The sequence below is a fragment of the Aulonocara stuartgranti genome, assembly GCF_965226115.1.
Source record: "Aulonocara stuartgranti genome assembly, chromosome: 7".
Lineage (NCBI taxonomy): Eukaryota > Metazoa > Chordata > Actinopteri > Cichliformes > Cichlidae > Aulonocara > Aulonocara stuartgranti.
In genome coordinates, this window is record NC_138945.1 from 57,769,749 (window position 1) to 57,790,921 (window position 21,173).

Here is a 21,173-nt window from a genome sequence, read left to right on the forward strand (position 1 = left end):
CTGGGCAAAAAAGAATTTATGTCTTAATTTTTTCTTTTTTATCCACAGCTAGTGGATTAGCAAAAAAAATATAAATAAATATTATCATCTGGTGTAAAATTTATTGATTAAGTCATATTTGATTAAGAAGAAAATAAAAGCAGTGAAACAGTTCACACAGTTCAGCCACAATAATAAAACCAATTTAATAATACAGATCATCTGCCAACAGATTCTCTTGTGGGGACAACTTGGATAATGCATGTGGATTTTATTTTGATCCATCTAAACAATGTATGAAGCACATACCTTCTCCCCAGTGGCAGTGACCTCTTTCCCTCAGGTCAGTGGGTGAACTTCCAACTGCAGGAAAAGGGTTCAGCAGTGCCTGAAGAAACACCACAAGAAACATAAAGCCACTGAACACCAAGATCCCAGTAACGGTCAGCATCCTGGAGTTAGATTGGATCAAGCCTATACTATAGAAGGTCCATCCTACAGAATCCTCTCATCCTGATAATCGAAGATGAGGACACCCTCAAACTTCTTGTTGTGTACTCAGTTCCTGTGAATTTCTATACTACGTAAGGTCAGAGATGTATGGCAGATCTGCTGTTGGTGTACAATTCTATCTTGCACTTTAACCTCCTAAGACCCGAACTCTTCCACGACATGCATTTTTGATTTCTCTTTGATATTTGAACTGATTGGGACCCAATGAATGTAAAAACAAAGAATTACCAGATTTTTTTTTTTTTTACCTGATTTTTGTTTCTAAGAAAAATGACAGCCACATATGAGGATATTCGTTTAGAATTTCGATAGAACAGTAGCAGTATATTGTCCTCGTAAGTGGATATCTGGCCCTTGTAGAGCAAAATAACCCAAAATGTGATGTCCACATATGTGGACGCCAGGTCCTAGGAGGTTAAAGGCTTTTATCTTGGTTTCAGACTTTTGGCTTGAAAAGACTTCCCAATGATAGGATTTGGAAATTGGGAAATTTTTTCTTTTTCTTTTATTTTCAATTCACAGATTTATAAATGTTTGATAAGTTTATTAAAAAATAGGCCAATAGATAACAAAAATAACCAGTATTTTTTGTTGCTGATATCCTGGTAGCTGCCTGACATATCAAACAGAAGTAAAATACTGCATTGGATAACAAATAAATAACTCGGTGTAACATTTGATTTTCAACTGAAGAAGTCACAGCATGAACTAAAGCAAATAATGCATGACAAAACCCATGGATGTGGTGTTCAATAAGCTGGCATTAAAAAAATAGATTCAAGAATGAAAGTAAGCAGTAATGGCTACTAGTTAGTGATAAAGAGAGTTATAGCACCTCTTAAAGAATGTGTGTGTGTGTGTGTGTGTGTGTGTGTGTGTGTGTGTGTGTGTGTGTAAGTAAGTACTGCAGAGTATTGTTTGAAATTATTTATTGATTTATTTGTCATACATTTTTTATGTATTTCCTGTTATGGATGTCAAACACTCAAACCTGAACCTAAACTGTCAGTGCTCATCAATTTCTTTTCTCTCAGCGGAAAGGTTGTAAATGATAATGTGACTCATATGGTTGAAGCGGATGCTAATGAGCTTGATTTTCCTCTGCGTAACCTCTTAACTTTCCAGGACTATAAGCAACCCCATTTGTCGGAAATGTTTTTCTTTCAGTGAGTGCATCTATTTTAAGAACTCCTGAGCGGTCAGACTTCTTCCAGCTCAGTCTCAGTAAGAATGCAAAGGGAAAGGTACAGCAGCTACCCAGTCTGTTTTCTTTGTTTTCTTTCACGCCAGTATATTTGAGCAGATCTGATGTTTAATCCACACTTCAGGTGTGTTCTATTTCTGCAGACTGAATATTGCTTCACTTGTGTTAAATGTCTGAAATTTTAATCTAGGGTTACTTAACCATCTTAGTCATGTGTGTATGTAGTACTTGTTGTCATAGCAGTGTTGACGGTAAATGTGAATTTCCTTATAATAAAGCTTACCCTCACTTTCTCCCATTCATGCAATGCAAAATAGAGAAATGCACTGACTAAAATGAGGATCTTTCTAAATATCTATCTAAGGCAAGTTCCATTTCTCTTTTAAAATCACTTCGATTGATCGTTGAGTTGGGCACCAACGTGATTCAGGTCACTGGATTGTCACCATCGATATTCTTTCTAGTGCTTAGTTTATTGCAGTGCACGTGATTGCCCACCAGGTATCATGTGCCAAAAGATTTGTCCACTTTAGCATGGAGCCATCAATTCTTTTCATTACAGAAGCCAGCCACTAAAATTCCCTGCAGCTGGTTGCGTGATTGTTTAATAATTGGGACTGTTGGATCAATGTCAAACACCAGTCAGTGAGCGTGCATAAGCCCATTTATCTGCTGGTTAGTGCTGTGACAAGCCCAGCTGACCTCAGACAATTGGTGATAGTGGTTTTTAAGAGCACACTATTACACTGTGGCTGCAGTCCATCGTTATTCAAGCACTGCCTTTTAATAAATAACAGCTAGTGGAATCCAAGTTATATATTGCATTTGGTCAGAAACTCATTAAAAAATACTTTGCACTTACATTATGAATAGTTCTTCCATTATCAAAGTCAAGTGGCAACCTCCAGAGCTAAGAAGTGAGTGCCAAAAACTGAATTTCCTCTAATGGCCACTTGACACACCCCTGTTAAAGTTAATAATAACATGTTTACAGGCGGGTAGCAAAAAAAAAACCTTGTTGGCGGCTACTCTATTACACACATTGGATTTTGGAAGTGTGACCACTTTGAGAGGTGTCTTGACACAGTAAGCTGTCTGTTAGGCCTTGCCTCCGCTAATTAAAATCATTGTGTTTGTGGAGCATTTTTACAGAATTATCCGACACACATGAGCTTCTGTGTGCTGCACCTTCTTCAAGAAATGAATGAAATCCAAGGATTTTATCAGTCTGTTGTTTAGCATTAAATAAATATCTGTGTTTCTCACATGTAGCTTACTGCTATATTGAATTTTTTGAGTTTTCATTTATTTTGGGTAGGTTACAACTCTCTACAAAAGAGTGCCAGCATAAGCAAAAAGAGTCAGGTAGCAGCAAAAAATTGAGTTGAGGTGACAGTGGCTCACAGCTACTAAAAAGCAAAAAACAAAGAAAATCACAAGTCTCAACACTTCATTAAACCTACTGCTGCAGTGGCCAATATAAGATATAAGGCGAGCACATGCTTCCTGCTACGTGTTTATTAGTTTCCAGTTCATCAGCCCAGACCAGATCATTTTAAACAGTCTAGAGACCAAATGACATCTAAACTAGACGAGCATGCAGATCATAACAAGTAGGGGTCATTACGCTAAAAAGAACTATTATGTATTACACATTACTCCTTACTTTCCTGAAAAGTAACGTAGTACGTTACTTAATTACTTACCGGACAAAGTAATTAGTTACCCTGCTAGTAACATTGCTTTCACGTCTCCGTAAAGTGACACAAATCAAAAATGAAAACCAGCCCAAAGAGATTTCAGAGGGATTATTTAGTGATTCTACTGTAAAAACATGTACAGATGGAAATTGAGGCTACAGTACTTCAACCAAGCTCATCAGTGCCTTTGCTACCTGTTAAAGTTCAAGCTCTGGCTCTTTAGGCTGGAGTCCACATACTAGCTAGCTTTGTGATAGCATGCTGCGGGTCCAAACACTTGACAAGAACTTAAGTTGTGCTAACAATTGTGTCTATCCACATCTCTAATCGTCAAAATCTGTAGATCACTCCAAACTGAAATCAGCTGATTGTAGTACAAGTGAGCAGGAAGAAAAAAAGCACATTTGTGTAGATAATTGAAGAGCCTTTTTAATTTAATTACTGAATTTAGTACAGTAATGTTACATAAGTGTGTTACTGAAAAATGCAAGTGATTATAGTAGCGTGTTAGTTTGGAACAATAATTGTATCATGAAAAGTTGAAACTGTCATGAAAATAATTGATTTAGGAGTTCAATCTGGCCTGGGAGCGGTGAGGGAAGATTGGTATTGGTATTCAATGTTGACATGAATTTGTTCAGGAGTTATTTGTGTTTATACGTGATGCAACAATGCAATGGCGCACAATCAGAATATTCAGAGTATTCAGTATAGTATAGTATAGTATAGTGTAGTATAGTGTAGTATAGTATAGTATAGTATAGTATAGTGTAGTATAATATAGTATAGTATAGTTATAGTACAGTAGTATACACTATAGATTAATATTTATTTATTTTGAATATTTTTCAAAATAATGTGGAACACACAGTTACTTATATGTTTACAAACCAAATAATGGCATGGTTAAGTAAAAAGGATCACACACACGCACGCACGCACCCACACACACACACACACACACACACACACGGTATTGTTCTGGTTCAGTATTGTCCATGGTGTTGCTGAGAATTTGAGCAGTTATCACATATCTTTGCACCCTTTGAGCGACTGCCATGTGACCTGGCTGCAGCTAAACATTCTCTGATCTGGTCTGTTTCTGGGCTGAGCTAAGTTTAGAGGCCTGCAGAGAGGACAGGGACCTGAGAGGATTTCTGGGTGAGGCAGATGGAGCCCTCAACTGCTGCTATATCGTCTGCACCCTTTTCCAGTCTTTATATTTTTCCTTTCTGGCATGGTACTAAAATTTGCAAATGTTCTAGCCCAACTTGGAGGATGGTTTGGATGTGAGATCTGAGAAGAAGCCAATTTTTAGTAGTCCTCCAAAAAGTTGATTCTGTTCATCTGGATGTAGCGTTTTTGTGGGAGAAATGTTTCGTCACTCATCCAAGTGACTTCTTCAGTCTCAGCTGACTGCAGGTTTCCCCAATCTTATAAACAGTACATTTGCATAATGACTGAAACCAGCCCACTGAAGGAACAATGGGCTGGGAGGTCAGTTCCTTAATCTTAATTATGCAAATTCTCATGACCATTGATCGACAACCACTGACCAAAACCCACTGATCAAAGACCACTGATCAATGGCCATGAGTACCATTCACAGAGAGTTGGGGAATGGCTGCAATCACAGCATTGTAAGATGGCGAAAGATGTACCCTTAGGCCCCCTCCTTGATTCAGAGATGGTCTTTCCCTTTTCACATAAATGGCCTCCTTGACTCCACGCTCAAACCAGCGTTCCTCCCTGTCCAAGATGTGTACATCCTCATCCTTGAAAGAGTGTCCACTGGCCTGTAGGTGTAAATAGACTGCAGAGTCCTGGCCTGACGAGGTAGCTCTTCTGTGTTGTGCCATCCGCTTCGCCAGAGGTTGTTTGGTTTCCCCGATGTATAAATCCTGGCAATCCTCCTGGCACTTAACAGCGTACACTATGTTACTCTGTTTGTGTCGGGGGACCCAATCCTTGGGGTGGACCAGTTTTTGGCGCAGCGTGTTTTGGGGTTTAAAAGCCACAGAGACCCAGTGTTTAGAAAAAATGCGTCTCAACTGCGCCGAGTTAATGTGATCCGTGATCCAAATTTAATTAGTTTTGTATTTCTGCCATCCAGCAATAAAACCGTGTTTTTGAGCTCATTTTTGCCTCTGTGAGTCTGCATTTGGGTCCTATCCTGCCTGCTTCATGACACTTATGGTTTCAATTATAGAGGAAATCAACAAAAACTAATTATCTAACACAGAAAAGTAACCTAGAAGCCAAGTGCACACAGAATAAATCAACTATTGTCATTATAGCTAAGGAAACTATCATTTTGTATGAATTTTGTCACTGAAATCTTTGCTGCTATTATTTCTTAATAGGCTATAGAGGGCACTGGGCCACAGCGTGTCTTTGTTCAAACAATAAAAATCTCCAAATTATGTTGTGTCTTGAGCCACTTCTTTCAAATAAATTAACACATATAAAATATTGCTAATGCATAATATCAGCAACTAATTTTTGATTTTTAATTATTAATGTAATGCATCTGTTCAGACACTGTGTACTAATCAGCTGCCTAATTTAGAAGCCTTTTACCTCAGCTTTTTATCTTTCATCTGAGTCCTTGAATGCAACTCCCACCTAAGCTTCCTAATGTGACTGTATTATGTACTTCAGCCTGCACCACTGTTAGCATGTATTATGCTCTAAATATTTCATGAAGTGACTCATGAAAAACTGCTGCTGAGGCCACTCCAAACCTTGTTGAAGCCCTCAACATCATGTCAGCTGACTAGCTATAAAAGCTTGCTCGCCTTAACTAATTTCATTAAAATGTATCACAGGGGCTTCTTATATGTGTAGATAGATTTTTGTAATAACTGGTCAGTTCTACATTTCGGTCCACAACAGGGCAAATAAATGTGGCTAAATTGTTATCTCTATGATAGTCAGAACTTTCTCATTATTTGCTTTACGAACGTTGAATGTATAGCTGATCTGTTGTGTTCCAATACTTGGGTACTAAGTGTAAGTGCATAGTAAGTGTTGGTGAAACTACCTTAAATACACTCACTGGCCACTTTATTAAGTACCCCTTGCTAGTACTAGGTTGGAGTCTGTTTTGGTTTCAGATCTGCCTTAATTCTTCGTGGCATAGATTCAACAAGGTGCTAGAAACATTTCATTCTGCTCCATATAGACATAATAGTGTCACAAAGTTAATTTAGATTAGTTGGCTGCATGTCTGTGATGTGAATCTTCCATTCCACCACATCCCAGAGGTCCTGTAATGGATTGAGATCCGGTGACTGTGGGGCCATTTGGGTACAGTGAAGGGGCCCAAAGTGTACCAAGTAAATATCGCCCGAACCAGTCAGGATGGATCCATGCTTTCATGTATACCTTAATACATAGTTGCTGTCATGTGATTGACTGAATATTTGTGACCACTTCCTGTAAAAGGTTTTTTTTTTTTTTTTTTTATAAATAAACAATATTTACTTAATTGTGCTAACAAGCAGTTGTACAAGTGTATACTGTTCACTGTCCTAGTAGACACACCAGTAGCTAAGATCCCACAGAACATATTTGGATAGTTCTGAGTTTACTAACTGCAAACACTGTATAGTTAATTGCTAGCCGTTTTAGAGGAGCAGTAGAAATGAAAGAGTTTTTTTTAAAATCCTGCAGCGTTACTTAAGCTCAGTTTAAGGCTTAAATCTTCTTAGGTGTGCTCCTTATGATCTTGAACTTCAAACTGAAACAGCTGATTTTTCATTGGAATCCCACCCTGTCATTAGAAGAGCGACAGAGAGACGCTTGCAACAGTTTAACTGACTACCTACGTGCCCGCATATTACTGAGCTCCTGGCCTACCTGCTTTTTAAGAAGAGCCTTTAAATTACCATTGCCCAATTTGCTCATCTTAGATGGAGGCAGAAAAACTGTAGTTTTGCCATGAAAGTGTCAGGCACTGAGAAGTCTAAGGAAAAGATAATGCTACATACTGAAACAGTGTCACGCAGTGCTTTACTTGGAGATTAGATGTACTTTTGTATCAATGCAAGAGGAAGTCAGTGGACAGAACAGGGTGCTACTAAGGATATATAACGGCTTTCAACTGCCAGAACTGTTGTGTTGGTGAAATACAAAATACTAATTATATCTATATACTAATTTATATATAAAACCAAAGGGAGGATGCTTTTCAATAATAATACAGTACACACGGTGCAGTTAACCTTCAACTTTGTAAGTACAGACAAAACACTTCAGACTTAAAGCATGTCAAAAGCCCTGTTTGCACAGGTTTACTATTATCAGGGCACCTCATGTAATTTAGGGCACATACACATCGGTGTGTTTTGTCCAACCCATTCACACACGAGAAATCTTTATGTAGTTTGCGGTTAAAGAACTAACATTAACAACTTTAAAAAAATCATCCAAATCAAAATACTGCCATAAATGAGCTAAAAAGCCTAAAGACACCAAAATGCTATTCTCGTTTTGTTTACTGCAGTTTTATAATTCAGGTGGAGGAACGAGGCAGATGAAAGGTGTAGAAAACACAGATTAGCAACTGACTAATGTTATGACAGGACTACTCTGTTTAGTGAAATATGGTACATAGTATGTGTTGGAATTTTAACTTTGCAAGCTTCAGACATTGCAATTTTGCACAGTTGACCTCTGCAGTTATTACAAATAACTAGAGTTCTTCTAATAACAGTCCTGTGCAAATCAGGCATCTTGTTCAGTACACAGAATTAAAATAGAGCTCCAGTTGTTGCAATTTTAAATTTACAAATTATTATCAAATAATAAGTTAATCTTTTCAGTTGTTACCATTATTGCTTTCTAACATCTGCGTCTGATTTGTCTGTACTTAAATATTTATAGGTATAAGTTATACATTGTCATATAATCCAGATGTATTTATAGTGACTGCCACCTTCTTGATGATGATCATGATCAACTCTAATATGTTTATGGACCAACATGCTGTTGTTCCTTCACTAAGACTAACCGCTAAATATATTCTGCTGAAATATTAGTTTTAAGTGCTCAACACAATGACGCTTGGCCTAATGAGGTTTAGTTTAAAATGCGCCCTCTGAACAACTTTTTAATAAAGTGTAGAAACACAGAAACATTCATTACACAACTGGTAATCTCAGTCACACTTATACTACCTAGTTTTTAATCATTCAGCCATATTTTCAAAGAGTAGCATAAGAAACCAAGAAGTGAATTGCAGTCAATTACATTTTTTTTTTCATGCTCTGATGATCACCACAAGGCCAAAATGTTTGAACATGTTTATTGACATGACCACAATAAATTGGGGGGAATTGACATATGTCTTTTTTTGTGCAAATGTTAGCTTTTTCGTCTGCCTTCACACAAATATGAGCTTTCTTATTACGTAGGGTTTAACATCCACCCACCATTTGCAGCTATAACAGCTTCAACTCTTCTGAGAAGGTTACGGAGTGTGTTTATGGGAATTTTTTCACCTTTCTTCCAGACGCACATTTGTAAGGTCTGATGTTGGAGGAGAAGGCCTGGACCAGCACCAGCAGAAAGGTTCGGTTTTCAGACCTCAAAAGACAGAACTGGCTCTGAAGTGATACTACATTGGTGGTATTTTTGACTTCTGAAGGATTTTTTTCACATCTGGCACCCCCCTGTGAGCCCCTTGGTGTTGATTGTTGATAGATAAAAGAATAGACAGATAAGATACTGAAAGACATTCTCTTTTCCATCTTGCTGAAGGGCTCTGACCTGTCTTTAGATCAACCTTCTAATGCGATATGCCTGCTTTTTGTTTCTTGGGGGCACGAGAGTAGGGCATGAATGGAAAGGTGAACATAATGGCAGCGTTGCCGAGGGAACGTGGAACATGATACTGCAGTGCGAGTCAGTAAACACGGTGACTGGTTAGGCACTGCTGTACCCTGTAACATAAGAACTCAGAGTACTCACCTGTAGCCTCTTAGATCAGCAGCCAAGACAATGGAGTAGATCCATGTATCATTTCATTAATAGCCAGTGTTTCCAGAAAAGCGTCATTGCTATTTTTATAGCACTTCATCCATTTAAGGCTGGAAATTCATGTATGTGGAGGTGGAGAAAATGTTCAGCATATCACTGTGAAAATGAGAGGGACGCTTTCCATCTGTTGATTGGATGGAAATGATTATTATGGAAAATAATAATAAAAAAAGCTTTGTTCCTCCCTTCACCCTTCAGAAATATATCTCTTCCAAGTTGGTCCGCAGACCAAAGCATGCCATATTAGGAAATAAGAACACTTGTGAGCACATCCATCACTATAAATCCAGCTCTCTTGGAGGTTTAGAAGAGCAAAACATTCATGTTAATGGCACAGTGCCTTTACTTAGCTTTACTCAAACACATACCCAAATACCAGTGCTGGTACTGTGCATGTCCCACATTGTACCAGAGCTTTATCTGAGCAGCTGTGCAAGAAACCCCGAGACCCCGAAGGAAGGTGCCAAGGGCGGGACTCAGTTATCTTTCAGCTGTAAAAGCTAGTGCTGGGGATTAACGTCACTATTCTAAGACGCAGTAATAAGATGCAACTGCCGCCCTTCATCTTTTTACCGATGGCAGCATCTGCTTCTGATTGCCCTAAACACTGTGTTTGGCATCCCTTCGTAAAACTTTCAAGGACATTGCGTGATGGTTGTAAGCAGGGACACGAAGCAACGTGAACACGGAGGTGGTCAGAAATGACAAGATCTACATGAGGTTTATGTTAAAGTAGGTGGTTTATTCACAGAGGCCACTGAGTGAAACTTGTATAAACCAATGTTCAAACTATCTGCTGATGCTCTATATAGCTTGACATACAGTAGGGCATGTGTTTATGTTTTTATTTGAAATAAGCCAGAGTTAAATAGCGACGGAAATCACTTGTTTAAAGAGATGAAGGTATTGTCGCTGCCTTTCTTTTGCTCTGGTGTTTTTGTCCTGTAAAACATACCAGACAGGTTTGTCAGTAGAACAAAATATATACCTGTGTTATATAAGAGCATTAAGTTTTTAGTTTGGGTGTCTTAGACTTGTCTCGCCTAGTATTAAAACCGTCCCGCTTACTAATCTCATAAAGAAAGTGAGGTATGTCATCGTGCACTTTTTCACCTCGGATGGCTTTGCGCGTGCAAATACTACCATTACTTTAATGCTCATGTCAGCTTGCTGTACTCTTCCGCATGTGACAAAGTGGAAATATGAGAGTGCGGGTCATGATGGTTGATTACTCCTGCTGCTTCAGCAGTAGCAGACCAGCCAGTCACCTTTGACCTTTTTAATTCTGAAGTGGTCTCTGGAGCCTGAGGAGCAGGGGGTGGGGATAAGGCTCCTGCTGCTAAGTGAGATCAATCAACACCATGTATCACAGTTGACCATCTCTTCCTGCATGTGTGAAATTTGAATAATTCATTGACACATTACCCTCCGGGGGATATTCTCTTAAATTGGATTATGAAAATGGATCGCTGTATAGGCTTCGTAATAACTGTAATATTTATACATGGTCCAAAGTGGCAGTGTGCATGTTCTTTTACTCTTCAAAAACTGACTTTTTTCAGACGCAATGAGGATGCCATAATAGGAACATTAAAGTCTTCTCACATCTGGGCTTTTAATGCCATGCTTATAATGGGTTTGTCCAAAAACTTCACATTTGATTTTGTTAGAGAGCTCATCTTTGAAAATTTATGCTTGGAACCTCTGAAAAAGGTCTTTGTATTCCTAAAGAACAGGATGTGCTCATGTCAAGGTCACTCCCTTGTCTTTCTGTGCTGTCATTGTGGTTTTTTTTTTCATTTTCCCTTTTGCAAAAAAAGAGCTTGAATCTGTTTGTAACTGTGAAACAGACTTCGCTTTGCCAAAGAGGCTTTTCATTGGAAAAGCTGGATGATTGGCTGCAGTGGCAATAATATTTCAATGCTGTTGTCCCCTCCGGTCACAAGGGGTTCAGCCAATTCGTGTTACCAAAGGTCAGGCCCATCTGGAGTGCTGTTTACATTCTGGGACACCCTCCTTTGTCAGACACCATCCATGAATAGTGTCACACACACTGGAAATCACACGGCCTCGTCCGAGTACAGTCTGTGTTCCAGCCAACCTACAATACTCGGTATGCGAGGAATGCTGTACACTCCATTTTAAAATGAGGCAGACAAAAGAGCAGTTGGATTGATTTTTTCCTCGTGTACTGTCACACTTATCGAGGCCTCACATACACTGCTTCTTTATAGTCTTCCTCTGTTTGGGTGCATTGTAACTGAGATAATGTTACTGTTCTAGTGAAGGTCACATCTGCAAGTTGCAATGGTGCATCTGTGCTCTGAGTTTGCTTGACTGTGATACAGTGCACCAACAACTGTTGTTTTATCCTTTATTTTTCATTAAGATGAGGCTCGTACACAATATGTTGGTCTGATTGTTTTGTTTTGTGTGGAGAAAGGATTGCACATTACAGATAGCAGATGCTCGTTGTCTGTTAACATTACAAGCCAGGCTTTACTTTTAAATTAAAAGAGTCTCTGCTCTGTCATTGCTGCCTTTCAGGACAAGCTGTATCATCTCTGCTTCAGTGTAAACTGGTAGCCTTCATTTTATACTTAGCTGCCAAAACATGCTGTAAAAGCCATCCTTCTGTATTAAAGTTTGCTTTGTTTTCTTTTACAGTTTGCGGAGCTCAACCAACATTAGATTCCTCAGTAAAAATAAATCTTGCGCACTAGGTTGAACTCAACGGTGACCAGAATCCTTCTGTCTTCAGGAAAAAAATATATAGTCCAGTGTATCAAAGCTTCTTTATTCTATATATTGGTCACATGTCTGGCTGCTCATGCCTGCTAATTTAAACTGTTCTTCGTTGCTCAGTTCTTTAACAAATTATGAGGGACTTCAAACACCACAACATAAGAGTGACATGGCTCAATAACTAAAGAATTAGAAAAATGTTTTTATTCAATGTTCTTTATTTGATTTTTGTGCACTTGCTTCATTTCAGCTCAGCGTGGGAGTCTCTTCTGCTGTTTTTTGTGCTCAGCTCTGTTCTGCTTATTTGTGCGTCATGGTGAAGCAGTCAGATGTACTGTATACAGTTGAGTGCAACAGACGAAACAGATCACGATATGATTATTCGACTTGGCGACAACTCTAAAAGAGTTGAGAGTAGATTAGCACGAGTTAATCTATCTAAAACAATCCCAAATGTCTGAGTCCTTGGGAAAACACCGAGCGCAGCTGTGTGGTGTTTCTAGCGCCAATATGGCCACCAAAGCTAATCATACGCACATAAGACAATGCTTGCAATTTCACCAAATGCATTTGGAGAAGCACTCCATGAGTGTCTGTGAGCTCAAAATAGAACCGGGTGTATTTTTGATATAAGGCGCGTTAAATTGCACAGAGCGGATGATGAGGGCGGTAAGTCAGACAGAGGAAAGGAGAATCGGTTCAGTTTTCAAAGTAAAAGACTCGTGGCAGACTAAACATTCTGCCTCTGACTCTCTGGGGGTTGTGATTTGACCCCATGCAAAGGACAGAAAAAAACAGAGTCAGACTTAAAATCAAAGGCATGCACGTGGTGTAATGCAACCTGAGCATTACACCAGGTGCTGTGAAACAATATAAGCGACAGGAAAAATAACTATTAAAATAACCAGTTGGTTGGCATATATTCGCAGCTTTACTTTGCTAACTCAATAATGCAGATAACTGATCAGCCATGGAGGCAGTTCATTACATTTAAGCACATAGACATGGTTAATACAACCTGCTGAAGTTTAAACTGGGCCTCAGAATGATGAAATATGGTGATTCGAGTGACTTTCAATATAGCATTGTTGTTGGTGCCAGATAGGCTGGTCTGAGTACTTACTGCTGATCTACTGGGATTTTACCACACAGCCATCTTTAGTGTTTACAGAGAATGGCCCAAAAAAGAGAAAATATCCAGTGAGTGGCAGTTCTCTGGGAGAAAATGCTTTGTTGATGCCACAGGTCAAAGCACTAGCTATTTGGAGTTGTTAGGAAGGGAACAGTAATTCAAATAATCAGTCGTTATAATAAAGGTTAGCAGAAGAGCATCTCTAGGTGCGCAAGACATGAAACTTTGAAGAAGATTTACTACAGCAGCAAAAGAACATATCGACTGCCTCTCCTTTTAGCTAGAAACAGGAAACTGTGGCTACAGATCACAGGGTTCATCAAATTTGGACAACACAAGATGGGGGAAAAATGTTGCATGATCTGATGAGTCTCAATTTCTGCTGCAACATTTGGATGGCAGGGTCAGAATGGAGCAAACAGCATGAAAGCATGGATCCATCCTCCCTTGCATTTATAGTTCAAATGGGATCATTGTGGACGTCTTTTTAACGTCAAACTCATTTTAGACGCCATTTTTTATACAGCTTCTATAGGCTTTGTAGTCCCATGATTCCAGAGGGTGGAGGACATGTTTCCTATAGGCTACCAGTTATTTTTTCTGTAGCTTTATTCACACCTTTGTATATGTCTCCATTTATCATCTGTGACTGAGACAATCAAATGTTATTGGAAAATGATCTGGAACAATATGCCACCTTCTGAAATGGTACTATATCATAACAGTTACGTGTAAAGGAATGCAGAGTGATCAGCAGACATCTCCAACATGGTGCGGGCTCTTGACGCTAAAACAAAAGTAAGCAGCTGCATGGTGGATTTTGGAGCAGAAATGTCTCCAGCTTCTCACAGGCAGTTTGCAAAATGCGTGCATTGGCAAAGTCTGTCAAGCAGATTGTTCAGTTCATATATACACACCTGCACAAACGTCTTGCAGTCAACCTAGCGATCACATTCATTTCCTCCTACAATCATGAGCTCTTCACAATAAAACAGGTTACTTGTAAAAATGAACCATATAAAATGCAAATGCTCATTATTAAGCACATTGTACACTTTTTAAAAGGAATTCCATTTTTTTCCTAAACACTTTAACCATTATTGTTTTACATTTTACGTGGATTTCAATGCTTTTAATATTTTTCCACAAGTTGATTAATTGAAAAAAATAAACCAACTTTAAAAAAAAAAAAAAGTAAAATAATAAAAAACCCTCACATGTGCTGAATAAATCAGTAGGCTAACGCATAATAAATTGTTTGTTTATAAATAATCTGTATTCATATCTATCATGTTGATATTTGTAAATAAAAAATTGTCCACATGACGTCCAAAAAGTTCAAATTTTGAAAGCTCAGTATCATATTGACATCCAGGTTGGGTCATGGTTGGACGTTCAAATTGTGAACCTAGTTTATTCAACATCGTATAGATGTCCGGGATTGGTCGTGGGCCGACAGAGCCAATATAGACACGAGCAGCGTGTCTTTCCGACGTCCAATGTTTAATGGGTATGCACCAGATTTGCTTGTCAGTAGGGCCCAAACTGTCCTTACAGTTAATACTCAGATAGACCTGATTTACAAATGATGTATGATTATTATATCTTTTTATGATTTTTATTCACTTGAACAAATTGCTTATAGTTTCGTAAACAGTTAATATGATATTTATTTCAAACTGAGTCATAACAGATGTCACTTTAGGGAGAGCTGCAGTCCATTTGCATAATGTGTTACAGTCTGTTTGCTTTATCGACTGCTGTGCCACCTCAAACATTAAACAGTTGAAATGGAATTATTATCATTATTAGTGCTAATAGTAAACTATATATTTTTTCCTCCACAGTAATAACATTAGGGAATGGGTTGGAATCCATCTGTTAATTACCAAAAATATTTGGGTCTCCAGCTTGTTTCACCTCCAACTGGTAAGTTTGTTTTTATTCTGTCTGGTGCTCAGCAGGGAGCATATGGTGGGTTTATTAGAGCTTGTGCTGGAAATATACTTTCGACCTACAGAAATTAATGAGATCTGACTACCCGCTACATGCCAAACATGAACACTAAAACACTCAGCTAAGGCTCCCAAAGGCTCTTCAAAGATGTTTTCATTACCAAAAAATTCATCTGTACACACATCATGGGATACTAAATATGTTGGACTTTTAGTAAGATGGGGAATTGTTGCACTCCAAGGTATAATTATTTTTTTAGAACACACAATTAATCCACCAATTCAGAAAAAACATGCAGAATAATAAATAATATAAATGAAAATTGTCAGTCAAAACAATTACATTTGAAATGCTGAATTTAAGAGCTACCATGATTCCTCCTCCTTTCCACTTTCCTCTTAATGACTTTTCTTCTACCTGGCGTGGAAAGCATTGTTATTAACTGTTGAAGGATTGGATGTATATTGTCAGTTGACCAGTGTATGTCCTTCTGACAACATGTACATAGTTGTGGGAGCTTTGTTTGTGTTTGTTCAGGAAAAGTGGGATCACTTGGTTCTGACTAACCATTATTGTCAAGTGCATTGTTGTCCGTGCCATTGGTCTGCGGTGTACCAGTGTGTAGGTGGTTAACAGCTGTCCGCTGCGGTAGGTGACCCGTAGCGCTCTCGTTATGGTCGCGCCTGCCTCCCAGATGTGCTCAGAGCATCGGCATAATCATGCAGTTGTTTCTGACAAATTTGTTGCGACACATAAGTTTTAATCATCGCGAGCAATCCAAACACTTTTACCTATCCACTCACTGCTCCGAGGAATTTCAGTTGACCTTTTTCCAGGGATGAATATCAGCATGCTTTGGGAGCAGTGGCGAGCAACTGCTAGTCACGCAATTCAGTTACCACATAGAATAGACATTGTGTAGGCTTCCATGAGCTGGACACACACTCATGCACGCAGTCTGTGCCCCAAAGGGATGATCCACATTATATCCATTCTGACAACAAATCCTGGTGAAGGTACACAATTAAGAGCAGCTGAGTTAATGATTAAATAGGTCTTATGCTAACCACCAAGGGCATTTCACAGTTACCAGATCATAAATATTAAATTTGGACTTGGGCACGCAAAGAAAAGAGCTCAACAGTAACAGGGAGCTTTTGCTGCTACGAGGAGCACCTCCCTTCCTCTGTCCACTCCTCTCCCACCCTTCCACAGAGGCAGCCTATGATGTAATGCTCCTGCTGCTGATAGAGCAACCCCCTCTCCTGCTTTTTTTATATATTTATATTTACCCCTCCCCTTCCGATTTGCTACTGCTGCCGTTGCACTCGCTGGTAGTGATAGTGGCGGTGGATGCATGCGTGCGGTGCCGGTTCAACTGCATCCTTGTGCAGGGATCCCTGCAGAGCTTTCTTTTCTCTGTCACCACTTGAATGAGAGCCACTCCTACTAAGCACTGCAAGACCTTGTCCTCTGCTGATGAAAGGTAATTCGTCTGGCATCATGACAGAAGAAATTCACGGGGAAAAGAGGGGAAAGAGAGGAGGAGAGTGAGTGAAATAGGGAGTGATATACAGTACAGAGGGTTGACTGACTGTCCAGTTAGCTGCTGAGTAAATTGGTCTAGTTGCTGAAAGCTTCTTCTCGCCACAGTGCTGGATGTCATGGCAATTGCTCCCTCAGTGTGCGTGCATGTACTGTATGGTGTTGGTTTCCATGGTAAAGATGAGACGGATCCCCGTGCTGGCTCAGAGGTAATTCAGCATGTGTCGTGGAAAGCTATAATTACCTTTATTTTGAAATGATTTCTCATCTCCTGTGCAGAATTTTCCCTCAGGTTCTTTTTCTTTTTTTTATGGATTTAAATATTTTTTAAAGATCACAGCTTTGTTACACTTTCTCTTATAAAAAAGAAGATTTGCATGTGATAATAATTTTGTACTTCCTTGGAATATTTGACCCATTTTGACTTGTCCGCTCAAAAAAAGAAAAAAAGAATAACTGGGCGTGTACAATGACAGCCATGTAGCTGATACGAGCAAAGCAGTGGGCGTTATCTGCATGCAGATTTTCAACTGCTTCAGAAATGAGCAGCAGTTTACAGAGCGTTGTGGTTACAGTGCTTCATCAAACACTTTTTTGAACGGCATGTGTACTTCCAGCGCAGCATCACAGTTGGACGGTTCTAGATGGATAGTAGTTGATTATTTTCAGGAGTTGTTTAACCTTAACTCTTTCGCTATATCAAATGCTAACTTAATATTTCATATTTCGTCTGCCCCACATGTAGATGGCCTTATAACTAATTCATCTTGAGGGTTTTCCCTGTGTTTGAGTCATCACTCTCTTCCTCTTCCTTTTTCTCTATCTATTCATCTCACTGGGTCATTTCCCTGAGTACACAGTGCATTAGTAGTATAACATTTCTCTTTTGTAGTAATTGGCTTAATGAACTAACACGTCTCTGAAGCACAATCTCATTAGCTCTTTGGGATCATGATTTATTCTGGATTGCAATTTCTGCTTGGATTAGATAAAGAGTAACCATGCTTTTCAAGGTTATTTTATGGTTATCGCACTGGGTAGAAGTCATTTGTAATTGAAGGTGGTTGGACAGAGTATATTATTCATGAGAGCAGGCATACTGTATGCATGCTGTGACTAGGTTAAAACTGAAAGCAACAGTCCCACTTTCCATTTTCACCTCCAACAGTATCACCACCTTAAAGACAAGGTGACATCGACAGAAAAGCAGAATTTTAAAACATACTTAATTACGTTTAAGGGTAGGATGCGGTATGAAGAAGTTCTGGGGACAGATCCATAAACATCAAAAAGTCTTTCCCGATTTAAATGTGGAAGAGTTCCAATTCAAGGTCATCTTCTTGGATCCAGACAGATTCCAGCACAAAAGCTCTTTATAAATGAACACTTAAACTGTGTGCTCATCAGCTCTTGTTTCAAGCTCAAATTTCATGTTTAGGATCACTTTTAGGTGGTAATGAAAGATGGCTCTCTGGCTACAACCAAGCATTTTTAGCAGAGGAGTTGAGGATTTTCAATTTTCAATCCGAGGAGGATGAACAGCATTGTGTGTTTTTTAGATTCAGTAAATCACTCCATGAACTTGTACAGTGTTATGTTTTCACTCAGGCAGTCAGTCCAGACTCTCTCTAATGTCCAGGTGCTTTTGAGGGAAAGATCTGAACAGTGGTGGTGGCCAGAAGCCTTCTGATAAAAAATAAAAAACAAAAGCAGCAGCTGCTCTGAAAAACGATCCAGAGCTGTGCCAGAAGAGGATCTTGAATGTGAGATTGTGCAAATTTAAATTGGGTATAGGTTTTGACTTTTACGGACTTACTGACCAATTGTACAATTTTATCATCAAGGCAATGGACTATGTTAAACAATGCGCTGCTAATTTCTGTGTAATGAGAATATCATCTTTTATTACAAAGAAAAGAACAAGAACTGGGGTCAGCAGTGTTACATTTGCAGGAAATGGCAGACCATGGTTAGTGTTTTTGTCAGGAGGATGGCTGCAAAGGAAATTGAAAGTTTGGACAGCATCTGTCATGACAGGATGCCGTTTGATTTTAATTAAACCTTTATTTAATCAGAAAAAACCCTAATGAGATTAATAATCTTTTTCACAAGTGTTCTGGCCTGAGATAGATAGCGCTATCTGAGATGGTGGGAGAAACAAGAGCTTCCGAAGAAAATACAACAAGAACATATAAAACTTCACTCAGGGTTCAAACCCAGGATTTTCTTGTTGTGATGCATTAATGCTAACCACCAAGCAACCATGCTGCTGCAATGGCAATCAAGTGGCTTGTTTAAAAAGTTTTCCCTCATTTTTTTCCAAGCCATCCAGTGCAGTGGACTGGTTCCTCTGTCGGGCCATTTTTGGCCACATGGACACATTTTTAATACCCCTGTTTCATTGGAACTAGAACTTGTAAAGAGACAGTTGAGTTCATTTGGGCATCTGACCAAGATTCCTCCTGGATGCTTCTTGGATCAGGTGTTTTGGGTGTGTTCCACTAGGAGAAGGCCTCAGGACAGACCCAGGACACACTGAAGAGATTGTATCTTTTAGCTGGCTTGAGAAGACCTTGGTGTATCCCCTGGAAGATTTGAAGGTGGTATCCAGAACACCTCATTTATTTAATATGGGGAAACATGAATGCAGTTTGTTTGCAGTCTTTCAGAAATATGTGTATATCTTTTTTTTGTTAATTAATTCATTATACTGTCCCCATCAAAACTGTAAGACCTCTTGAAAAATGGCAAAAAACTCATATGTTGCATGGTTGGATCTTAACAGGGTTCCAAGTAGAGCTTCAACATGCAATAAGAAGAAATAGGAGTGAGACAAAACATTTTTGAGCATACAATTTATTGAAAACAACTCTTAAACTGAAAGAAGCTGTTTTACAGCTGATCAAAAGTTCTAGGACCACACCTCCAAAAAAAACCTGTAAACCCCCCCCCCCCCCCCCCCCCCAAAAAAAAAAAAAAAACAGAAATCAAAGTTTCAAACATGAACTCAGTAATGAGTATCTCCGATGTTATTGTTGATCACTTCAAAAATTTGTTGTGGCATGCTTGATGCAAGTGTTTCCTTGAGGTGAGTGGGAACATTTCTCCAAGTGGTGAGGACAGCAGCAGGAAGGGCATCTACTGTCTGAAACTGTTGTCCATTTTTGTAAACTTCCCTTGCCATCCATTCCCAAAGGTTACCGATTGGATTTAGACCAGGGAACACGCAGGATGGTCCAAAAGAGTGGAAGAAGTCCCTTGTCCTGTGGACATTGTGTACTGTAGCGTTGTCCTACTGAAAAACCCAGTCATTACCACAAAGACGAGGGCCCTCAGTCATGAGGGATGCTCTCTGCAACATCTTGACAAAGCCAGCAGCCGTTTGACGCCCCTGCTCCTGCTGAAGCTCCATAGTTCCACTGAAGGAAAAAGCACCCCAGACCATTATGGCGCTCCCTCCACTGTGACGTGTAGAAAACATCTCAGGTGGGATCTGCTTGTCATGCCAGTAACGTTGGAAACCATCAGGGTTAATTTTTTTCTCATCAGAGAATAAAATCTTTTTCCACCTTTCAATGTCCAATGTTTGGTGCTCTCTTGTAAAGTCCAAATGGTCAGTTCTGTGGCATTCAAGGAGATGAGGCCTTTGAAGACACTTTTGTTTTTTAAAGCCCTTCAGTCTCAGATGCCCCACGATGGTTATGGGGCTGCAGTCGGCAATAGTAACTTTGGGTCGAGGATCGTCCAGTGTCTTGACCAACAGCCAATAGGATTTTCCAGCTCAGTGCTGGTGAAATTTTTTGGGGTCTTCCACTTGACTTTTTTGTTCTATTCCAAATGACTGTCTTACTGCCTCCCACCTCAGCAGTGATGGCGTGCTGTGAGAGACCCTGCTTATGCAGTTCAACAACCACTTCAAAAAGGGAACGTTTTTTTGCCTTTGCTATCAGAATGTCATGACAATGTGACTATCTGGCAGAAAATGAGAGTGAATCCACATTTTTGGACAGATTTGGCCTTTTAAAGGCATGTGGTCCTAAACTTTTTGTCAGCTGCAAAACAGCCTGTTTTAATATATCTGTAATAATAAAAATATATCTTTGTACATATACGAATTTCAGTTGCTTGTGTATATAGGACTACTTTGTGTCTTCCTTCTATATTTTATATTCCCCTTGCCATAAATTTATAATTTGTGGGATAATAAAGGTATATTCTATTTTATTCTCTATTCTAAAATGTTTTGTCTCGCTCCCATTTCTTCTTGCTGCATGTTGAAGCTCTACTTGGAACCTTGTTAAGACCAACCTTGCAACATATGAGTTTTTGACATTTTTCAAGTGGTCTTAAACTTTTG

General features: G+C 39.2%; 1 protein-coding gene across 5 annotated transcripts in view; it reads left to right on the forward strand.

Moving 5' to 3' along the window:
• Nucleotides 1-21,173, forward strand: part of sema4ba (sema domain, immunoglobulin domain (Ig), transmembrane domain (TM) and short cytoplasmic domain, (semaphorin) 4Ba) — an 82,019-nt gene that overhangs the window by 11,841 nt on the left and 49,005 nt on the right. For 2 of the 5 annotated variants that reach the window (XM_082541783.1, XM_082541786.1), the window contains exon 1: nt 16,584-16,757. The gene's annotated coding sequence lies outside the window, so the exon portion shown is untranslated. Of the gene's footprint in view, nt 1-8,911; nt 8,971-16,583; nt 16,758-16,820; nt 17,026-21,173 lie in introns of those variants that run through there. The other 3 variants (XM_082541782.1, XM_082541787.1, XM_082541784.1) reach the window with 2 other exon arrangements.